At 35.5% G+C, this 23,046-nt stretch overlaps 1 long non-coding RNA gene and 1 pseudogene across 1 annotated transcript; one reads left to right on the top strand and one right to left on the bottom strand.

The window, feature by feature from the left end:
- The first annotated feature begins 10,419 nt into the window (after nucleotides 1-10,419).
- LOC139851303 (uncharacterized) lies at nucleotides 10,420-12,165 on the top strand. The gene is made up of 3 exons (XR_011760590.1): nucleotides 10,420-10,835; nucleotides 10,963-11,225; nucleotides 12,054-12,165. It is a non-coding gene; the product is annotated as an uncharacterized lncRNA (long non-coding RNA).
- A 541-nt stretch (nucleotides 12,166-12,706) lies between these two features.
- LOC139854294 (uncharacterized) lies at nucleotides 12,707-22,652 on the bottom strand (annotated as a pseudogene).
- Between the last annotated feature and the right edge of the window lie 394 nt (nucleotides 22,653-23,046).

Genomic DNA, 23,046 nt, shown 5'->3' with positions numbered 1-23,046 from the left:
GGAAACATAATTGGGACCTAAATATTAATGTATTAACGAAAAAAATTTACGGGCCGGTTTAAATACGAGTTGGGTTGTTTCACTTGCCTTCCAATTCGATAACCTTTTCGTGAACTTATCAATTGCCCCTCTCCAAGCATTTACTTTACGCATGTTATCACCAATTGGCATCCCTAGATATTTGAAAGGAAACTTGCCAACCCCACATCCAATCTTGTTTGCAAGTCTTTCTATATCAGAAGTAGCAACCCCCACTCCCAGGAGACAACTCTTGTTCATGTTTATTTTTAAACCCGAGGCCTTCTCAAAACACGTAAGGGTTTTTTGAACATTTGCAATATTTCTTTTACTCCATTTATCGAAGAAGATGGTATCGTCGGCGAATTGTAAATGTGAAATGCAAACTTTATTCATCCCGACTTCAGTACCAAGTATCAGACCCTCATTAACCGCAATATTAGTTAATAGGTTTAGCCCTTCCCCCGCAATGATGAATAGATATGGTGAGAGTGGATCGCCTTGACGAATACCTCTTTGAAGCGAAAATTCCTTCGTCAGAGACCCATTAACCAAAACCGAGACAGGAGCTGAACAAAAGCAGCTTTTAATCCACTTAATCCACTTAGTTCCCAACCCCATGTTCGTCATACAATCATAAAAAAATCTCCATCTCACACTATCGAATGCTTTTTCAAAATCCGCCTTAAATAAAAAACACTTGGAGTTCGATCTCTTGACATCATCTACAACTTCATTGGCAATAATTATACTATCGAGAATGGATCTACCTTTTATATACGCTGACTGTCAACCCCGATAAGTTTACAAATTACTTTACAAAGCCTAGACGCCAAGATTTTAGCAATAATTTTGTAATAACTCCCTAGTAGGCTGATCGGCCTATAATCGCGGAGGTGAACAGGGTCTTTTTTCTTTGGTATTAAAGAAATAAACGAAGCATTGCAACCCGGAGAAATCTCACCATGAACCCAGAACCATTTGATAGCCGCCATTAAGTCGTCTTTAATGATCCACCAAATTTTTTTGTAGAATTTAAAATTGAAACCATCCGGGCCGGGTGACTTGGACGAACCAAAATCTTTTATCGCTTTCCAGACCTCATCCTCTTCGAAGGGGGCTTCTAGTTCTAGGGCATCTTCTGACGAAATTTTTTTGCATGTCGAACCCCAAAATGTTGAAACCCCTTGTATCTTTATCCTCGTATAAGTTTTTGAAATAATCGAACACTTCGTCTTTGATTTCCTTTGGACCCTCCTGCCACCCACCATTAACATGCAACCCTCGAATATTATTTTTGATGTACCTGCGTTAAATTGCCGAATGGAAAAATTTAGAGTTTTCATCACCCTTAACCGTCCATTTGATGCGCGCCTTCTGTTTGAGCATGTTACTTTTATATTACAAAAAGACAATTATTAATTTGAAGGTAAAATAGACAATTTTACCATTCAGTTGTTTATTCAGCAAAGAAATTACTGCATATAATCATCTATATATATCCGTATAAAACTTAATAAGAAAAAAAGTAAACAGTCCCTTAATTTTACATGTCAATACAACAACGTTAATTTAATCTTGCATACATGTGGTTTTACCCATTAACATAAAAATATTTTTTTTATTAAATTTTAATAGTATCTCCTTTTTTTTTCCTTTGAAAGCATTTTATAAGTATCTCCTATTTTGAAAAAAAAATGTTTTGATATTATGAAAATAGAAAATGGGTCCAGCCCGCTTCGCTGGGCCAAAAGACGTTGCCACTCGCGGAATGGTTATCGTTGTACAAACATATATGCTTTCCGTTAAAATATCTCGTATTACGTTTAACAGAATTAAAAAATTTGTAGAAAAAAACCTAGTTAAACTATTCAAAAATCTATAATATATAATCAAAAAAAGAGAGGACACATATAAGGAAAAAATAAAAAACAAATATAAAGAAAGAAAATGTGACCAATCTTTTTTTTTTTTTTTGGCAAAGAAACGTGACCGATCTTAAGCCATGTTAACTTACAATATTAGAGCACTGGGAGTGGTGACTGAGGTCACTTGGCATGTCAGGCCTGACTTGTTGAGTCAGAAAAAGTGGGGAGTGGTGACCTCTGTCAGTTAGGCATGCCAGTTTATATTTTTATTTTTTTTTATGATTTTAAATATAACATAAATTAATAAAAATAACTTTCATTAAAAATAAAAAAAATTACATTTCCTAAGAAAATGTAAAAACATACGATTCCTAAAAATAAAAAAAAACACATTACGATTCCTAAAAAAAAAAAAACATTACCAACCTAAAATAAAAAAATAAAAATAAACATTACAAGTCCTAAAAACAAAAACAAAAACCGAAATTTCCTAAAAATTAACTCGTCCGATCGAGCCTTTCACGGGGTTTTAGGACTACTGTATCCCTCATCACTCTCGTCGTGCGGGTAGTGAGGACGTGGGCGGCGGATGAATTCACGGGACCATATGTGGATACAATACAAGTCGACAAACTCATCGTTGAGTTTTGCTTTCCCGACTAGTTCTTCCCATTCTTCTTCAGTCGTGAGAAACTCAAAGGTTTGAGTTTCTGGAACGATGTACATAAAATCTGAGGCCTCGAAGTCGACATGCTCTCGTATGTAGTTGAACAAATGCCCTGTGTCCCACCCGTTAACGCCGAGGGACTCGAACGGAGTTAATTGCGAGTTGAAATACGATTTCCAATCGTCGCTGAGCTATCCACCGTGGTAAACATTTAGCCGAATAGTGCAAGAATTCATTTTTTTTTTTTTTTTTGTAGTTTGGTGAGTTTGGTGAGGAAGTGTGTGTATATGTTTGAAGGGGTTTGGTGAGGATGTATATATATATAGATAAAGTGGGAAAAAAAAGAAAAAAAAAAGAAAAAAAACAAGAACAGTTGGAATTGTGTCGCGGTGGCGACTGACCGAAGGGGAACGAAGGAAACCGACGGGAGTCGGGAATGGGGCGACGGGCAACGTGCCTGGGGACAAGGGTGGAACGAAGCACCACTCCCGGTGCTATTAGTATATGTATTAATTAATATTAATAAATAAAAGAAGTTAGAGATAAATTACTCCATATGAGTAAAAATCCACCTCCACCATTTCATTATTATGTAAAACTCACACGTGGGCCCGCAATATATTCCATCCACTTACATTGCAAGTGGTGTGTGACATATTTGACTAAAGGCAAACGACATTTACTCAACGAAAATCTAAATGGAAAACGACAATCCATACCTTGTTGTGTGAATATATACTTGTAGAATGTTTCTATCAAGACATATTAATATTAATGGTGATGGGCAAATTAGACATGTTGAAGACGTGTTGATTCAAAATTTGGGTTAAGTGCGTTGAATTATGCCTAACAATCATTTGCAATAGCGGATACGTCAAATTATTATTATTATTATTATTATTATTATTATTATTATTATTATTATAATAATAAACTTAAAAGTTTTAAAACTTACAAAAAAATTAGTGGGAAGCCTAGAGACAATCTGGGCCCCCACACCTCTAGCAATAGCAAAACCTATCCTAGTAAAAATATGAGCAGCAGCACCGGCACCAATATCTTGCGCCATCGAACTCTTCTGCACCCGCTTTAGCAAAGAAACAAACTCCTTCTCTAATTCCCCAAGGGAAGAAAATGAGAAAGGAATGAAACCATAACCAATCGCCTGACAGCTAGATTCGTACTTGACCCGCTTCCGACGAGCCGCATCAACCACAGCACGTCCAGGGACAAAGTCAGAAAGCCCAGACTGTGTCAAAGGAGAAGACCCTGTCAAGTCAACACAAACATCGCGACCACACTCCCAGGAATAAATTAACACATCTGCAGGTCTGAGGGCCCTGTCGTTCCCTCCAGACAACCCAATGTCAACCTCCTTTCTTGTTGAAATCCCAGATCGATAACAAACATCAACAAGGGAATCATTTATTATTATTATTATTATTATTATTATTTTATTTTATTTTATTACATTAACTAAAATAAGTGGAAGTTTTAGCCGTTTCGACCCTCCCACCCTATCCAAATGACACCCTCAACTTCACCCTTATTTATACTTCACCCCCTCAATAAGTGTACAATTCATTTTAAAATAACCATAAAAAATATTTAGTTCAAATTTTTTAATGGGATTTATCTTCCTCTTTGTTAAAATACAATGCAAATTTAGAATAATATGGAATTAGTAAATGTATATGGGTAAAATATCTAGATATTAATATGTATAAGAAAATATCTAGATATTAGAATATGAGAGAAAAATCTAGAAATTGAAATGTAAAAGAAAAATCTAGATATTTGTAGGTTATAGAAATATCTAGATATTTATATATCCATGGAAATATCTAGGTTCTAGAATGTTCCATGGAGTAGTATAAATATGGGAGGAGATTTCATTTGTGTTGTGTGAAGTTGTGAGAGTGAAATAAGAAGTGAGTTGTGAAGAAGAGAAGAAGAGTGTGAGTTAGCGAAAGTATAGAAGATAAAGCTTGCAAGTAATATTGTAATTGTAATTTAATATAAGTGTTTTTGTTAAGTTTCCCGATCAAGCCTTAGTTTGTGTTTAAGTTCTTAGTGCACTTTTGTTGTTCTTATTATATGGTCGGCTCTGCCGCCTAAGTAATACATGGTCGGTTATACCGCCTAAAGATATATGGTCGACATTGTCGCCTAAGTACATTGTGCACTAAGGATTTATAAAATTAAAGGCTAACCAACGTCAAAGTGTTGGTGTAGTGAGTCTAGTATAGTCTAGATCCTCTATAGTGGGTGTGTTGGGCTCATCGAAGCTTCCAACAATTGGTATCCGAGCGGGTCGTTCGGGATCATTTCTAGTGGAGGAAATCGGTAAACGTTGGATGTTTACATCGACTTGTTTTCACCAAGGCTCTAAGGGAGATTCTGTCGGAGCACAGTTAGGAACTGTGAAAGCTCATCAGTCAGGGACCAAGCTTATTGGACGTTGGACGTCATGATGGCAGATCTTGCAAGTACGAGCAGTGGTATCAAGAGTCTCAATAACCACAACTATGGTTATTGGCGGACTTGTATAAAATCCTACCTACAAGGACAGGATTTATGGGAAATAGTTGCTGGCAGTGACACAACGCCTCCACCGAAAGAAAATGCCGAAGCCTTGAGAAAATGGAACATCAAGGCCGGGAAGGCTTTATTTATATTGAAGACTACAATCGAGGAGGATCTATTGGAGCACATCCGTGACGAGAAAACACCAAAGGCAGCTTGGGAAACTTTTAAAAAGTTATTTTCAAAGAAGAATGAAGCACGCCTCCAGCTCTTGGAAAATGAGCTCGCAGGTATCTCACAAGGAAGTCTATCTATTTCTCAGTATTTCACCAAGGTGAAATCTATTTGTCGTGAGATATCTCAACTTGCTCCTGAAGAGAAAGTGAGTGATGCAAGGATGAAGAGAATTATCATCCACGGCTTAAGGTCCGAGTATAATGGATTTATAGCCGCTGTGAGAGGATGGCCTACTCAACCATCATTAATAGAGCTGGAGAATCTATTGGCTAATCAAGAGGCATTAGCCAAGCAGATGAATGAAGTAACTATAAAAGACGGAGAATATGCACTCTTCACCAATAAGAAGAAAGCAACATCTCGAAGACAAGAGACGATGAAAGAATGTAAGACATATGGATGGAAGGGCCACCCAAAATCAAAAGGCAACGCTTCAAGGGGAGCTCAACAAGGAAGAAGAGATCATCGCCAACAATACGGGGAAAATGATAAGAGAAAGAATGGTGAATGCTTCAATTGTGGCAAGAAGGGTCATTTTGCTCGAGATTGTAGATTCCCCAGAAGGCGAACTTTCGAAGGAAATGTGGCCGCTGCAAGAGATGAGAAGAAAGATGTCACATTCGAAGCAACCATTAATGAGGAAACATGGGATGCAGAAGCTGGACTCTCTGTTGAAGCTGACATAGATGATCAAGCTCTTACAACAACTTTAAAGTCAAAAATAAACTACAAAGATGATTGGATCATCGATTCTGGGTGCTCAAATCATATGACCAATGATGAGACAAAGCTGCAAGAAATGGATGATTACAAAGGAAAGAGAGTCGTGTTGACAGCCGGCAATTCAAGGTTATCTATTTCTCACATTGGAAAGACAATAATTCCAAATGAAGGCGGCTCTCATAAGCTCCAACTCGAGAAGGTGTATCTTGTCCCTGGCCTAAAGAAGAATTTACTGTCAGTACCACAGTTGACAGCAGAAGGGAATTATGTGCTCTTTGGACCAGAAGATGTGTCCGTATTCAAGAGAGTGAAGGTGGTTGGCAATCCAATTATGCAAGGAAGAAGAATAGAGTCAGTTTATGTATTATCTGCTGAAACAGCTTATGTGGATAAGACTCGAAAAAATGAGACGGCTGATCTTTGGCATGAACGTCTTGGGCATGTGGGCTACAACAAGTTAAAGGAGATGATGGTGAAACACATAGTAAATGGGCTTCCTCAAATTGATATCCGAACAGATACAATATGTGCTGGATGTCAATTTGGCAAAGCTCACCAATTGCCATTCAAGGAGTCAGCGCATCAGTCCAAGACACCACTAGAGCTCATACACTCAGATGTCTTCGGCCCAGTGAAACAAACATCACTTGGAGGTATGAAGTATATAGTGACATTCATTGATGACTTCTCAAGGTATGTATGGGTTTACTTCATGAAGGAAAAGTCGGAGACTTTTCAGAAGTTTAAAGAGTTCAAGAACAAGGTAGAAAGTGAGCTCAATACTAAGATTCGATGCTTACGCACAGATAATGGAGGAGAATATTTATCAACTGAGTTCAATATGTATCTTGAGAAGCATAAGATCAGAAGGCAATTAACTTGCCCTAATACTCCACAACAGAATGGAGTGGCTGAACGTAAGAATCGTCATCTTGCTGAAACTTGTCGAAGTATGCTTCATGGTAAGAATGTACCAGGAAGATTTTGGGCCGAATGTATGAGGACGGCTTCATACGTGATTAACAGACTCCCGCAAACAAAGTTGGGATATATTTCACCATATGAAAGATTATGGAAGATCAAGCCAACCGTCAATCATCTCAAGGTTTTTGGATGTGTATGCTACGTCTTCGTGCCAGATCATCTCCGAAGCAAATTTGATAAGAAGGCAATTCGATGCATTTTTGTAGGTTATGATGAATCAAGAAAAGGATGGAGATGTTGTGATCCAAATACTGGAAAGTGTTATACTTCAAGAAATGTGGTATTTGATGAAGCTTTTTCATGGTGGTCACCTCAAAAGATAGAGCTTCCAGAATCTCACGGATTAGAAGAAGTTCCAGAAGAGAAAGAAGAACATAAAGAGCACATATCGGATCCAATTAAAGAAGGAGATGGATCGTACTCTAAGGAAACGAGTCTATGGAAAACTGGGGTACATCAATCTACATTCGAAGAGGTTCGTCCAAGCCAAATGGATGCCGAGGAGCATGTGCAAGAATTACGGAGATCAACAAGGCCGAGGCAACCTAATCCGAGGTATGCCAATGCTGCTCATGTGGATGAATTAATACATATTGAGCCTTCCACTTATGAAGAAGCAGCACAAAGTCAAGAATGGCAGAAAGCGATGGAAGAAGAAATTAATGTACTAAAAGAAAACCAGACATGGAGTTTAGTTCCAAAGCCAAAAGATGTAAAACCAATATCTTGTAAATGAGTTTACAAGGTGAAGACTCGATCAGATGGCTCCATTGAAAGGTATAAAGCTCGACTTGTTGCTAGAGGTTTTTCTCAACAATATGGGCTGGATTATGAAGAAACGTTTAGTCCAGTGGCGAAGATCACAACAATTCGAGCTCTACTAGCTTTAGCCGCTAGAAAATCTTGGAAGCTGTGGCAGATGGATGTCAAGAACGCTTTCTTACATGGAGAACTTGACAAAGAAATTTATATGGAGCAACCAAGAGGCTTTGAGAACAAGTCTCATCCTGACCATGTCTGCAAATTAAAGAAAGCACTATACGGCTTGAAGCAGGCTCCAAGAGCTTGGTACGGGAAGATTGGCGAGTTCTTAGTACAAAGTGGTTTCACAGTTGCTCCTTCAGATTCTAGTTTATTTGTGAAACAAGATCAAGGAAAAATAGCCATAGTGCTAGTATATGTGGATGACTTAATCATCACGGGAGATCACTATGAGGAGATCCAAAGAACAAGAGAGAATCTGTCTATCAGATTTCATATGAAGGAGCTTGGAGAACTCAAACATTTTCTTGGACTCGAAATAGAGCAGAAAAGAGAAGGATTATTTCTGGAACAACAGAAATATGCGCGAGATCTTTTACAAAAGTACGGAATGCTTAATTGCAAACCTATCTCAACTCCGATGGATCCGAATACAAAACTACGAGCAGATGAAGGAAAAAGTCTTCAAGATGTTACCATGTATCGAAAGATGGTCGGAAGTCTTATTTATCTCACACTAAGCCGGCCAGATATATCTTATGCAGTTGGAGTGGTTAGTCGATACATGAGCAATCCGAAGAAGCCTCACCTTGATGTTGTACGACGCATCTTAAGGTATGTCAAAGACACTATTAACTTTGGTATTTTATACAGGAAAACAAAAGAATGTCACGTAACTGGATATTGTGACGCCGATTACGCTGGAGACTATGATACACGACGGTCAACAACTGGATACATGTTTAGTCTTGGATCGGGAGTAATATCATGGTGCAGCAAGAGACAACCAACAGTATCCTTGTCAAGCACTGAAGCAGAATATTGATCGGCAGCATCAGCAACACAAGAAATTATGTGGTTGAAGCAACTAATGGAAGATCTTCATCAATCAACAGATTATCAAGTAAAGCTTTTCTGCGATAACCTATCAGCTATACGTCTAGCAGAGAATCCAGTCTTTCATGCGAGAACAAAACATATAGAAGTGCACTATCACTATGTTCGCGAGAAGGTCCTTGAAGGAGAGATCAAGATGATGCCAACAAAGACAGATGAACAGGTTGCAGATATATTCACCAAGAGCCTAAGTAAACCGAAGTTTACAAAATTCAGAGAAGCACTTGGAATGGTCTGCAAGACATCGTTGGAAGAAAATTTGCATTGAGGGGGAGTGTTAAAATACAATGCAAATTTAGAATAATATGGAATTAGTAAATGTATATGGGTAAAATATCTAGATATTAATATGTATAAGAAAATATCTAGATATTAGAATATGAGAGAAAAATCTAGAAATTGAAATGTAAAAGAAAAATCTAGATATTTGTAGGTTGTAGAAATATCTAGATATTTATATATCCATGGAAATATCTAGGTTCTAGAATGTTCCATGGAGTAGTATAAATATGGGAGGAGATTTCATTTGTGTTGTGTGAAGTTGTGAGAGTGAAATAAGAAGTGAGTTGTGAAGAAGAGAAGAAGAGTGTGAGTTAGCGAAAGTAGAGAAGATAAAGCTTGCAAGTAATATTGTAATTGTAATTTAATATAAGTGTTTTTGTTAAGTTTCCCGATCAAGCCTTAGTTTGTGTTTAAGTTCTTAGTGCACTTTTGTTGTTCTTATTATATGGTCGGCTCTGCCGCCTAAGTAATATATGGTCGGTTATACCGCCTAAAGATATATGGTCGACACTGTCGCCTAAGTACATTGTGCACTAAGGATTTATAAAATTAAAGGCTAACCAACGTCAAAGTATTGGTGTAGTGAGTCTAGTATAGTCTAGATCCTCTATAGTGGGTGTGTTGGGCTCGTCGAAGCTTCCAACACTCTTCAACGCGAATTAAGTTTTCCCGTTACCACCTTTTAACTCGAAATAATTTTACAAACAAAACGCAACTATATTCGAAACAATTTTTTTTTTATTAATTTATGAGTTGGTTTGCGAAACGACCTGGGTTCGAGTATTTCTGGCCACTTATTCTCTTTTGGCTCGTATTTTTTTTCTCAAATCTCGCTCAATTTAGTTGTCCACCACAAATATTCATAAAATTTAAGTTTGTAAAATAACTATGCTAGTTGACTGATAAAAAATTATCTTTCACCTAAACTTTTAGTAAAACTTTTATTATATGAATTAGTTACATAATTGGTTTAAAGCTACAACGCATACGTACAAGATGATAATATGCACCTTGTATCTATTTATTCAAAAAAAATGCAGAAAGTATCTTTTGACTATTTCAAAGAATTATTATGTTTATTTACAAGTTTATGATGGAATATTAATTTACATCAATTTTAAGGGCTATAATAAAATATAGAACATTAGTTGAGGGACTGACTTTAAAAATGAAATGATTTCTTCCCCAAATTATACCTGCAACTACCGTATACCTCAAACTTTAACTCAAAATTAACCTCCAACTGAAAAATCTCCATGAAAATACGAATAGGAAAATGACCTCTCTAGAGTCCATATTTTCCCGCCAAAACAGCTTCCCGCCATAGGTTCCCCCGCCAAAATGGCCTCCCACCAAAATCACAGAGTCAGATCTAGGGCAAATATTACACCCCTCTCATTTTCTTCACCCATATTTAATCTAACATTCTTTCCGCAATTAGTCATACGAGAATAGACATCAGTGACGAGCTCATGGCTTAAAAAAAAAAAAAAAAAACTTTCAGTGAGCTTAATTCTCTTTACCTAATGTTTTCAATATTTGTTTTCATGAATATATACTTATGTATATCAGGAGCATGATTTTCAACAATTTTGATTTTTTTTTCAACTATCTCACCCATTTCAACGAGGAGCCGATGTTTTGGTGCGAAGGTAATATACATATATACACACACATATACGATGCTAGCTGAGTCGAAATTGAAATTATGAAGTTTGAAAGTATTATGATTCTATTTGTTGCGAATCTGATATAATGATTCGTGTTTATGTAAATTAGGCTGCTGCGAAACCCTAGCGAATATAAACAGCTGTTTTCGTATTTTATTACAGAAAGAAAACGGAGTATTGACCCAAAGTTTGTGAAAGAAGGGGAGCAAGTGTTGACAGGATTTGATGGACCATTTATTTCAAGGAATGTTACCTCTAAAGATCTGCTTTCTGAGTTTATTGGTTCCTTTGGTTAAAGTTGAGCGCATTATTACCAAAATGTTGTCCCAAGTCCGATAGGTGGGCTTGGGTCAAACCTATTATCTAACAAATGTAAGTTTTCTTTTATTTTGTTGTCGCAGTTTAAGCTTTCTGTGTGTGTTTAAGCATTGTGGCTTATAGTGTGTGACCTGAATACCTGATGTTTATGAATGATGAGTAGATTAACACATTTTCAGTCTCAAATTTTGTTATTCATTTTACTCAAAAGCTTAATGATCCGTTATAAGGATGTAAATTGTATTCATATGTTTTGTAATGGAAACACTAGATGAACTGATATTTTAAATGAAGATATATAAAGAACAAAAGACAATTGGGAAATGTTTTTGGTATAATAAATTATCTCTCCAGTTACATATAAATGCAGAATGTAATTAGAGTTTTTTTTTTTTTAATTGTAGAGTATGGGTTACAAATAAAGAGGCATCAAATCCCCTTCTTTCACATAATGCTATTTATACATACAATAGATGAAGCAATTTCTCATGATGTCCACTATGTCCATCATGGTTCATATGGTGGGTTTAAATCCCACGTCCAAACTGACAAGAGAACAAGTATGGTCAAGATTTTCATCTTGACTTTTTGACTTGATCCTTTTCATCCCTTAATTCTCGGGGAGACGATCATTAACGGATCACTTAAAGCTGTGGGTTTTTGCTTCATTTGTGAAAGTGGCTGGATCCTAGTCTTGTGCACAAAGTTTTGAGTGCTAACATAAAAAAAACAGTGATCTTTTATTGCTTTGCTTGTTTTTTAGTTTACATGGCGACAACTTTACTTTGTTCAAACTTGAAATTTATTCCCTTTCTGATGACTTTTGGATACAGCTTGCATCAATTGTATATTAACACATAGTTTGCCATTTTCTTCTTATAGGCTCTCTTGTAAGTCCAAAGGTTGTCAAAAGTTTCATTATTGTCCTTTAACTAAGCACTTTACAGCTCGTGAGTATCAGGATATTACCTCTACAATGGGTTTCGCAACAGGTTCGTGTATCCAACTGAAACGTCCTCAACCCATTTTCAGAAAAAGACAACATTTTTTTTATATATATATATATAGTCAAGTGCGGCGCACCAGAATAGTGGTGCGGCGCACCAGAATAGTGGTGCGGCGCACCAGAATAGTGGTGCGGCGCACCAGAATAGTGGTGCGGCGCACCAGAATAGTGGTGCGGCGCAACTCCACGATGGTGCGGCGCAACTCCACGATGGTGCGGCGCTTTTGAAGTCAGGAGCGGCGCACCTTTACACTGACATTTGCATTTTTCAAAACAGTAGCAAACCTCATGTATTGATGCGGTGCACCTGACCGGACCCAGGTGCGGCGCACCTTATGCTGAAAAACCAGTTTCACCACTTTTTAATCGTTTTGTCTCAACTCAAAATGTTTAAAACACTTTCAAACCTGTTATCATATACCAAAACACATATTCATACTTAACATTACAAACGTAACGGGTTTTTCATGAACCCTCGTTACTTGTGACCCAAAGTAAAATTTAAAGTGGCGATTACAACCCATAATATTCAAAAGACAATTTCAACAAGTACTAGAGCGTGACTACCGGGTTCGTCTATCCATCCATAAGCTATCTACACAAAAGAAGTCACATTTTCACAAAAGCGCAAGCAACAATCTTCTATTTTATTACTTCCACATTCCTACCCTTTTATTGTCCAGATCCTACAAAATGTTAAATCACAACAAAATAAGCGAAAAGCTTAGTGAAAACAATAAATATGTACATGTATGCATACCATCAATCTCTTTCAAATTTCATCACAACCAAGGATAACTCGTGTCATCATGAGGTTTGTCCATTTCGACATGAATCAAACCCCCTTAGCATCCCGGATGCTGTAAATCAAAAAAGCACAACCGGTGCCATTTGGACACTCTAGTGTTTCTTGTACTGAACCCATCTAGAGGCCCTAACTGCATCTCAGATGCATGACCTCAAACTTAACGCTCAAGACGATAAGTAGGTAACCATTGTCTCGAGAACTCCTCCAAAATCAACATAATATATGGTGTCCCGGATACCCTAACCGCCTATACATACATATACATAGTTATTGAACTCACCTTGGTTGAGAAATTAAGCAACAAGTAAGCAAATATCAAAGCAATAATTATCAACTTCCAAGCAAGTCACCTAATCAATTATGCATACATGTAAACATCACTACTTATTCCACTTAGGTCTAACAAGACCTTTTAAACTAGGGCTCATCCATAAACCCACCAAACCATTTTGACACACTAGTCAATTTTGACAAATTTCTAGATTTATGAACATAAGTCTTTCTATTTTCCTTGCCAACAAAATTTCATAGTTTAATCAAATAACCCTTATAATTAACAAGTTAAAAAACCGAATTTTAACCTAAATTAATCATAACAAAATTTACATACTTTCATAGTTTAATCAAACGTTTTCGATGAATGACAGACCTTCCTGAAAGATCAGGATTTCCTCGACGATGCATCCAGCAAGCCGAATCTAATTCATCGTCAATACATCATGCTTCCTCACCAGATGGTTCCTCGCAGCGACCTACCTGACAAGATGCCACCAATTACTCGCAGAGATGCCCTTGAGGATATGGATTAATGAAATCGAGGGAAAACTCCGGGGTATGTAGACTTAGAGAAGAATTTTATACACACATTTGCGATCCAGACTTTAGCTTGTCTTTGAGAAACTACAAGGTGTTAGAGATTAATGCTTTTGATATAGAGAAATCACACGTTGAATTGTACGGTTTCGGGACTTTGAACATGAATTATTTCTAGGTCTTCCCTCTGCATCAAGTGAAGAATGCATTGAAGATAAAGATGTTCGCGGAAGCTTACTGAGGTGGGCATCTGAACGAGTTGCTGATAATTTTCTTTGAATTTAGTAGCGTATGTTAAGAACATGGTGAATGAAGGATTGTTCCACATGATGATGGAATCGTTTTCCAAATTCGCTACTGAATATTGCTTTGAAGAACTAAAGTAGTCGCTTACGTGAGAAAATATAGAAACCAGGATGTAGAATCCGGATTTGACCAAAGAAAAGATTAGCGGATGATAAAAGGACATTGAATTTCTACTCTAACTGCTTGTTTGAAACATTCAAGTATGCCTTAGATTTCAGTAATTGAATGTGAGTTTTTGGTTTTGAGTTTTACATATCTCGTTTAATTTGTTAGACATTGTTTATGTTTATGTACGTAGCAGGCATGCAACTACTACTTACTACTATTTTGTCAGAAACGTTGGTCCAATGTTTTGATGAAAATTTAAGTTTTTGAATTGTTGTTTATCTATGATTATTTAGCTTTGATAAATCCATGACTACGTTTCAAACTAGAATAATGTAGGTTGAGATTTATGATATGAGTGAGTATTCATTTTTCACCAGTTAACCGTCAATCGAGATGTCTACTCAAACAAGTTTTGGCGAAGATTCTTACTAATTCATTCAATAACTCCACAAGTTTATAAATGATACACAAGTTGAACATATTTTTGACGCTTGTAGCAAGTAAACGTGAAAAATTAAGCTTTTTTATAATGTATGTTTTGTAAACTTTATAGTCCATTGAATGAATCAATAAGAAACTTTACTAATACTTGTTTGAGTGAAAGTTGCGATCGATGGTCATATGGTGAAATAATGAATGCTCACTCGCATCCTAGATCTCAACTTATAAGATTTGGAGTTGAAACGTAGTCATGAATTTGTCAAAGCTAAATAATCACAAATAAACAACAATTCAGAAACTCAAATTTTCATCAAAGTATTGGACCTAATGTTTCTGACAAGAGAGTAGTAGATAGTAGTTGCTTGCCTGCTACGTATATAAACATAAACAATAACAAACAAATTAAAGAGAAATATGTAGAATTAAAAAACAACAAACTCACATACAACCACTGAAATCTAAGACGTACTCGAGTGTTTAAAAAAACAGTTATTTGATATTCAAAGTTCTTTTGCCATTCGCTAATTTTATCTTTGGCCAAATCCAGAAACTACATCCCGGTTTTCATATTTTCTCTCGTGAGCGACAACTTTAGATCTTCAAGGAAGTATTCAGTAGTGAAATTCGAAAAAAATAATCCGTCATCATGTTCAACAATCCTCCCGGTTTATCAGCAACTCGTTTTGATGTCAACTCCAATGAGCTTCCGTCAACATCTTAATCTTCAATGCATTCTTAATTTGATACAACGGGAAGACATGCAAATGTTTCACGTTCAGTGTCCTAAAACGTACATTTCAACATGTCATTCCCCTATATCAGAAGCATTAATCTTTAGCACCTCGTATTTTCTCAAAGACAAGCTAAATTTTAGGTCGCATGTGTGTATACAATTCTTCTCGAAGTCTAACATACCCTCAAGTTTTCCCTGAAATTCATTGATCATATCCTCAAGGGCATGTTTGGCAGCCTTTTTTAGTAATAAATTAAGCTCCTTATGGTTTTTTTAGAACCCTCATGGTAACACTGTTAATTCACTCCGACACCTTTGCAACATGTGACTTAAGAACTCTAAACACATACCCAATATATTTTTCAAGATGGCGATCGAATAAAGTAGAAGGCGTGAATGTTGATGGACACACTCAGTTTTGTTGACCTACCAAAGTCAAGTTCATCCAGAAGAAAAGGACATTGATAAACGTCTTTCAATCCTTCAAGTGCTTGATACAACTTCTCAAGCATTTTTACTAATCTCTTCGCCAAGTACATATCCGGGTAATCAGAATGCCTACCATATATATGATGGTTTCATGTTCTAAAAATCTATAAATAGTATGAAAATCATGATCCTTACCCTTAAAAATTGGAACTCTTCCTTTAATCTATCCTCATTTATATTCGCATGGATACCCGACAAATATACAACTGTAAGGTTTGATTAATGCGGTTGCATACAGTCAAAGTGATTGATACATTAGACGTTTTGTTTTCGGGTAACAATTCAGCAGCCGCTAGAACTTTTCTTCCTAAATCAGCCTTCATGACATCTTTGTTCACATATTGACATTGATATGGATATGGATATTCCAAATTCAACTTTGTATTAGGACTTGAATGAATCTCAAATTTCAAAACAAAGGGAATTGAATTTTACAAGTGTGCTAATAAGATTCGTTTTACCAAATACCTTCATCACCAACAACAATGATCTTAGGTAACGACTCCTTGATTTATTTCAGAAAAATGTTTGATTAGAGGGGGAAAGTTTGGTACAGAATTGAGCAACATTGATAACTCCTAAATTATACAATTTTCTGATAACATTTTGAGAAGTCATCTTAGTATTTTTGAGTCATTTTGATGCCAAAACACACTAAAATGGGTAAAAATGGAAAAAAGATATTTCTAATGATTATGTCCAAGTTATGTATTAAACAAGATCAAAAATAGAGAAAATTGCAAATTGGCAAAATGAAGCCGCCGGCATGGTGATAATGAAGCCGCCGGCTTGGTGTTGAAAGTACCAGAATGTTCCAGAATCGATGAAAATTGAAAGAACTTGTTGATCAAGCAAAAGGCAAAGGAAGCCGCCGGCTTCCCTATGAAGCCGCCGGCCTGGTTAACACGGTTTCTCAACTTATCGACCAAGTTCAAGTAAAAATGAAAACAAAATCAAGATAAAATCAGAAAGATCCGGCGAATCAAGTGAAGCCACCGGCCTGGCATGAAGCCGCCGACTTCAGTATGACGGTTACAAGATCTGTCTTGCTGATCAAGTATAACTTGCACGAGGAGTCACGGACTCAAGGCAAGCCGCCGGCTTCCCACTGAAGCCGCCGGCTTGGCCACCGCCCCAGGATTCTATAAATTAAGGCCTCTGGTCTCAGTTTTCATATGTTCAGAAGTAGATAGTTTTTTCAGATTTTGTTAGGTCTTTTTTTAGGAGTTTTCTCTAAACCCTTAGGTTAGATTTACTTTTTGTAATCAAGATTCAAGATTTAATTCAAGTCTTTTTACATTTACTTTCTTTTCAAGGTATGATTCTATCTTTAATTTATTGTTTTGTCTATTTTATTTTATGTATTCGTTTCTGTTCATCTTTTAACATGAACTAAACGTTCATAGTGATTACGTGGACGAAAAGTTAAACTTCATCTGGGATTCAGATGAAGCCGTCGCCGTCGGCTTCACTCCCATGCCGCCAGCTTGGAGTGAAGGAAGCCGGCGGCTTCGTGCTTTATTCTGTGCAATTTCTGGTTCTTTTTCAGATCTGTATGGTTGAGTTTCTATAATGATATTTGAATTGTTTCGAATCTGTTTTGCTTGATTACACTTGTTTGCCATGCTTAATGATTAAATAACATGATTTTATGGTTGATTAGTCATTGATCCGCTAAATCTATTATTCGATTCATGCTACTTGTTTAGATCTAGTCCATCAAACTTGTTAAATTGAATTGCATGCAAATAAGTTAAAGAGTTTAATAGTGATAAACTTATTTGATTTGAATTATGCTTATATAATAGAAGTTAATATTGTTAGGCTTAATCGAAGATCATTTGTTTGGATTTGTTTAATTAATGATTGCATGAAAACTTAGTAGTAATTGATTTTCAGCTAGTAACTTGAGTTGATCTACTTGGTGTTTAATAGCTTATATAATTTGTCAGTCTATTTGCATATTGATCCTCATCACAAGATTTGTATGTATCATGTAATTGAATTGAACATGAAAAATTAAGATGTTAGTTATGCCATCACATATCTAGCATATGCTTTAAGTCCTACTTATTGATTGATATGCAACATTTAGTTTAACCTATTAAGGGATAATAATTGATCTATGATTGTTATTCTACTTTGTGTTAATATAAGTCATGAAACTTATCTAATATGATTCCCGTATGAATTGATTGTCCATGTAATCTATCTTTACTTGTATCTTTATTTGTACTTTATCTTATTTTGAATCTTCAATTCCTTATTTTGTTTTGTTTATCTTTAAAAGCAAACTCTTTTCTAAGAGATAAATCTATCCCATAAAAGACATAAAAATATATCTTTAATTCTTTAATAAGAATTAAATAATAAAACAACTCTTATCCTTACCTAGCACTTCCCTTGGGACGATAACCTAAATTACTACCTCTGATCGGGTTTTGTTGCTCGTTAGGGTGTTAAAGTTTAATAATAAAAGGTTTTATAAATTTAAAAGTTGAAGAATAAGCTAAGCACTACTGCACACACTTTCAACACATCAAACATTGTTCAAAAACTTTTGATGAATGAATAGAGAGTTTTGAGTTGAATTAGATAAGTGTGTGATGCGCCCGGGATCGTCCTCTTTTTTTCTTAAATGGATGTGTGGATGGATGGTGTGGATTGTGGGGCGATTTAGGACTATTTCTCCTGGGTTTTACTCGTGACGGTTGGTCCTGTTTGCGTCTCTCGGGTCGTTAAAAGAGTTGTGCCTTTCAGCTTCTCAGAGAGCGAGATCTGTCGTTAATCTGATTAAAAGTACACACGATTTTTCTTTACTGGTATCAAGAGCGCTTTTACACCGTCTTAATGCGTGAGTTTCTTAGATATAGCTTTGTGGTGAGTTGGTAAAAATCAAAACCTTTATGGTTTGGAAAGTCAACTTTGTTGATTATTTTTATGACGCACAAATAAGATCCGAAAAAAATTAACTATTTAAATTTCGAATTTAATAGTTATGGCTTGCATCATTGTTGGTTATATAATATTTATTTGTTTCATGGTTATACACATGCATTGTAACCATGGACAAACTATATGTAGGTTTAATAATTTTGTTATTAAATTGTGTATGCATACATAGTCCATAATGCCTCGACCTATGTGTGATTGTTGGTTACGAGAACTTTATGTCATGTTGGTTTTTGATTTATTTGGAGGCCATAAAAGCCAAACTTGTATTTTATTTATTTTCAATTTCATAGTATTGTATTTATGTTTATTTTAATTTTTAAAAGTATTAGATTAGTTGTATTTTTCTAATTTTAAATAAATGTAACAATATGAAGATTGAAAATAAAGATGCAACACGAAGTTTGGCTTAGAAGATGGCGAATGAATCAAGTTAACAACGATGACGTTCGATAAGTTTTCACTTGGTTCTTGAATCAACTGGGAGCTATGAATTGTCCTTAGTTTGATCTCTTAAACCCATGTCGGTTCATGTAATCAAGCATCAGATTTAGTGATTCTTAGATTTTTGATATTGGTTGTGGTACTTACATCTGTAACAATATGTAGAGAATGAGAAGAAGTAGGAGACTATAGAAAGGCACACTGGTTTTAAGAGTGGGCAATGGGGATCGAGCAGCCGTTGAGGCTATTTGCACCTATGAGTTTACTCTACCTAGTCGTCTTATTGTTTTGTTGGAACAATGTCATTATGCTCCTAGTATTACGAGCAACGTAGTTTTAGTTTCCCTATTGAAATATGTTGGTTTTGAACTTACATTTACGCACTTTGGTATTTCAGTTTCTAAGATAATATTTTTTATTTAATGCTTATTCACGTGATTGTATTTTTGAAATTGATATGCATTGTGTGAATTCAAATAATAATTTTGTATATATATGTACTGCCAAACGATTCAAGCAAGACCTGAATAATACATATCTATGGTTTAAGTAACTAGAGGGGGGTGGTGAATAGTTACTTAATACGATTTTTAAAATTTTTTCGATCATCAATACGATTTGAACAATACTTGATCACGTTAGTTAACTCAAACCAATGTGTGGTGTGTTTATATTTGTAATGATGCGGAAAGTAAAGTGAAAAACATAAACATAATGATTTATAGTGGTTCGGGTGGATGTTAACTAATCCACTCCCCGATTCACTAATAGGAATTTTTGCTTCACTAAGCACTTTTCTCCAAATTGGGTGGAGATCCGATTTACAAGCCTTGTATTTCTCCTTAGACAACAAACCTAATCCTTCTATGCCTTTGAAGGATTACCTCTAACTTAGATCAACTTGTCTTCAACTTGGACAAGTATTAATCCTCAATGAGAAAAAGAAACATGGTTTACATAATAGAAAATAATTCCGAACTCAAGTTCATGTGATTATTAAAAAAAATGAAAGTAACAAGTTTATAAGACTGAACCTGTGAAACATTGGTAATCAACCGGGTGAACACATAAACAAGAGCAAGTGAGCAACTTGATAGTATAAAACTTTTTTAAACCAATAAATCCACGATATTTTCTGATAAACATGCCCTTGAACGTCGTTCCTCAATAAAGAAAAAAATACATTAGATAATAACTAAAGTTTGAAAAATCATATGAAATTATGTTGACTATATTGAGAATGTAATACCTTCGTTCTTGAGTCCCAATGTTAAACACGACCACAAAGCATAATCCAATGAAAATCGATGAGTATACAATCCAACGATACTGCCCAGTGCCCATTTCTCAAGTGTTAATAAATTGAAAAGCGAAAATAAAATACAAGTTCAAACGAGTAACGACTATTCATGCATCTCAGTACCTGATTTTCTATATCCTCTGTGGTTTTCGAAGGACGAATATGGAAGACCCCAAAGGCAATGGCATATAAGCTGAGGTTGGCCACCTTCAGACACATTATTGAAAGTTTGACATAACAATAATTTAGTGTGATTAAGGTTAACAAAAATGTAAAGTAACAAATGTTTTTTTTTTTTTTTTTTTTTTATAAAGAAAATTAGTTACCATTGAAAATGCATTCCGACAACTAGTCATCACAACCCTGCTCGTTGAATTAAGTGTGATACAGTTCACCATAGACCTACATTGACCAAACATTAGTAACTACATAGATCAAACACTGCCTCAAATAATCATACAAATTTTAGTAACAAAAAATGAATGAAACAATACCCCGACCCGGTCCACATTGATACGTACCATCAGTGGCGAAACTAGGATTTCTTTCACCGGAGGCAAAAAAAAAAATTTTAATCGTAGCAATTTTTTTGGACAAAATTTGAAGATTTTGGGACAAAAGTTGGATATTTTGGGGCAAAATTTGAAAATTTTGGAGCATAAGTTGGAGAATTTGGGGCAAAATTTGAAGGTTTTGGGGCAAAATATGTAGGTTTGAGGGCAAAAAATAAAATCCACCGGGGCCAAAGTCGAAAAACTCAAAATTTTTACACTGAAAAAAAAAAATCCACCGGGGGCGGGCCCCCCCTCTCTTAACACTTTCGCCCCTGCGTACCATAAAACAGAACGTTTCTACCCAAACCCATCTGTACCTGATGCCCGAACTGGCCCATTTCTACCAGTATTAAAAAGATGGTAAAACAAATAAGTAAACGATTACATGTGCGAGACTTGTGTAGCAGCCCATCCCATGTTGAACACAGCTGCGAAAAAACTGTAACCGATTGTTTGCAACGACGAGGATTCATTGCCGAAAATAATACAAGGAATACAGCTTCCGAATACAGAAGAGAACGAAACCGCTACCAAAATCGACCCTGCCCCATGCCATATCTTAAAATGTCCGAATCTGTCTATCTATAACATCACCCAAAAAAACGAGCAGATATTAAATCTGTCGTAAAGCAAGAACATCAAACACAGACACTCAGAACATCATCAGAATAGACTATCTAAAAACTTGAACCAAAAACAGAAATAACAGCGATTTGAAACAACAGAGCAAGCACAATTGATATTTAAATGCAACATTCTATTTGTATACTGATCAGTGATATATAAATTAATTATTAAAAAATTATCCCTAACTGAAAATAGTTAAATGGTGATAAACAAATCTACTAATTATTTTATTTATATCTAAGGGATCAAACTGGTAAACTCAAAAATATGCTTACAATATGAAATGTAACATATTATCATGTTTTTTTGGTTCGAATTTCATGTTTTTTTGTTGGTTTATATTTTTGGACTAACAACCATATGAAGTTGACTTGATATAGTGATTAGGTACCAAAAAAATTGTAAGATAACACGAGTATCCACATATAGGAAAAAACATATTCTTCCAGCAATAATTAATTTTACCAAAAAAATAAAATGACACAAATGCATAATTTTCATGCTTATTAATGGCTGTATAAAACATGTAAAATTTGAATAGAATTGCATTTATAAAACACCCACCAATTCGCTAGCAAAAATGGTGGTGAATCCATCAGCTATCTGACCAGAAAGCATTACAGTAGCAGCATCCCTTAAAAATAATCAAACACATGTAAAATTTAATTAATTTAAATTCAAATTCAAATCCAAATTTAAAGAAAAATAGCAAAATCAAGAATCTTGTTATGAATATTGTACCTTGGTGATAATCCAATATCAGTCATAAAAATCAAAAGATAAGTAAACCAACAGGCAGCTGTTATGTCATTGAGCATATGCCCCACACCATAAAAGAAAACGGAACCTCTCCCGACAGCCACCGCCGGCGACTCTTTTCCGGCCACCTCATCAACCATGATATATATATATATATATATATATATATATATATATATATATATATATATATATATATATATATATATATATATATATATATATATATATATATATATATAATATCCTAACCAAAGAGCCAATGGCTTGGCGGTATCGAGGTCACCCTTACAACCTTGAGGTTGAGGGTTCGAGTCCTGTTTAGGACAATTCGTGGTGTATATATTCGAGTTAGATTTAGGTGGGTGTGTGAGTTTGCCTTTCAAAAAAAAAATATATAATATCCTATTCTATAAATGTTTAATTATTAATTTTCTTAATAATAAAACTAATATATACAATTATACCTACAATCCCATTTCATAAAAATCACTATACATAAATCTTCAATGTTGATACATAAAGCACTATGTAC

Source organism: Rutidosis leptorrhynchoides, chromosome 6 (assembly GCF_046630445.1).
Source record: "Rutidosis leptorrhynchoides isolate AG116_Rl617_1_P2 chromosome 6, CSIRO_AGI_Rlap_v1, whole genome shotgun sequence".
NCBI lineage: Eukaryota > Viridiplantae > Streptophyta > Magnoliopsida > Asterales > Asteraceae > Rutidosis > Rutidosis leptorrhynchoides.
The sequence above is the reverse complement of the archived record's forward strand: the minus strand, read 5'-3'. Positions and strand labels throughout refer to the sequence as shown.